Genomic DNA, 1,792 nt, shown 5'->3' with positions numbered 1-1,792 from the left:
GTAAGTGAATTCTACGTTAAGATGCTTACGAGACCGAAATGCCTCGCTAAAAATCATCTGTCAATTAGTTACTCTAAACTATGAGGACGGAATGATAAATGTCATAGACGAAAGTTACTCGACCGGAGGAATGTCACACTCCTTAAATTTATGTTCACGTACAATGAGATCATTATTACTTCACTACACACTTCTGATGTCTGACTTCTTTCTGTCGTCACTAAAACGAACTTTACCCACATCAATCCTGAGGGACACATCCTTGTTATTTATGCAATGCCGACCTTGCTTGCAATATTGTCATACTGCATGCTGCTATTAGCCTTAGAATTTCGGTGAATCCAACTTGACTTTTATTCAAATTGGGAATAATATACGGTGGCCGGTGATAAAGTCACAGAAAAAAAAGTCACAAGTTTGGCTAGGAAAAAAGTCACATTAATTTATGGTGGGCGGTAATAAAAGTTCACAGGAGAAATTCAAAATATTTTCTTAGGGGTTATTTCTTTATGACATTTGTAGTCTTTTGTTTGTTTTACAGTAATCTCCAAGGGGCTAGTACTAAACACGCCGCAAAGGTGGATAAATAACGGGTTAAAAAAAAAAATTATAAATAAAATCCATCCCCAAAGGTCTAGTAGCACTAAACACGCAGCAAAGGTGGAACATGCCGGGTTATAAAAAAAACTCCCCTAAGGGCTTGTATTAAACACGACGCAAAGTAGATACATACCGGGCTAAAACCCCTATGGGGTCACTATCTAGGAAAGATTATGGGAATTTTCTTCCCGTGCATTTTTTTAAAACTATTTTACCCTGTGAATTTTTACCTGGATTCTAATATAATGAGCTATCAATCACGAATATGAACGTAAATCGTAACATACTGCAATGTACAGATTTTTTTTTTTTTAATATCTCCTCGTCAACAGGTCGGACTTTTCGCCATATTCATCCTGCTAAGCTCGGTAGCAGAAGCCACAATTAGCCAGCTGGGGAGTATATACATCATCACTCCTCAACAATACGAGACGGATCCCTACGCTGCTAAAAGTATGGACTCCTCCTTATGTTAACATCAAAATAACATATACATCTGACTTATGATGTTTACACTAAGATATGGAAGATTTAAAATTTCTTTAGCGATTTTCACGTCTAAAGGAAATAATGAATTAGAATTTTTACTGTTTATCTGTGAAGTGGATATAGGAAAGGTTAGCTGATACTATTTCCCAGCATAAAGGTAAGTTTCTAATATTTTCGCAAAAGGATAGCGGTGAAAAGGCAAGATTCATTACCAGGAAATAAATTCTAAAGTGATAAAAGTTCAAATTTTTGTTTTTAAGGATTTTAAATAAAATTTATCACTAAGATTGTCATGGGCAAAAAGATGAAATTTTCAGAAAAATTTTTGTTTTAAATATACAAAAAAAAAACAGCATGAGGAGGAGAACAAACTTAACACAAACTTAACAATCATCTATAAATACGAATAAAGAAATATAACAAAGAAAGTTGATTAAGTGTAAAAACAAAGCCGATCAAAGCTTTAGAGTCCTAAGCTGTGGAGAGTTTACCCATAAAGCCACGAAGCAAACGATGTTTTGTGAATAATAGTATTCAGGTCACCGCCTGGCGTTCTTATTACAAGAGCCAAACCTAACTAAAAAGATTGACGTTCATCTCCAATCAACAAAGTTTTTTTTACCGGCATGTGAAGCTAAATGGTTTTGGTCTTGTTGGCTGTTTCAAGTCCAGAGAGTTACACCATGCCTCTAATCTATTTTCC

At 35.2% G+C, this 1,792-nt stretch overlaps 1 long non-coding RNA gene across 2 annotated transcripts in view; it reads left to right on the top strand.

Moving 5' to 3' along the window:
* The window catches only part of LOC135215971 (uncharacterized), a 69,531-nt gene extending 68,462 nt beyond the window's left edge, over positions 1–1,069 (top strand). For both annotated transcript variants that reach the window (XR_010314773.1, XR_010314772.1), the window contains exon 3: positions 933–1,069. This is a non-coding gene — a long non-coding RNA (uncharacterized LOC135215971). The remainder of the gene's footprint in view (positions 1–932) is intronic.
* The last annotated feature ends 723 nt before the right edge of the window (positions 1,070–1,792 follow it).

This window comes from Macrobrachium nipponense, chromosome 5 (genome assembly GCF_015104395.2).
Source record: "Macrobrachium nipponense isolate FS-2020 chromosome 5, ASM1510439v2, whole genome shotgun sequence".
Lineage (NCBI taxonomy): Eukaryota > Metazoa > Arthropoda > Malacostraca > Decapoda > Palaemonidae > Macrobrachium > Macrobrachium nipponense.
This window is presented reverse-complemented; position numbering and strand designations above follow the sequence as displayed.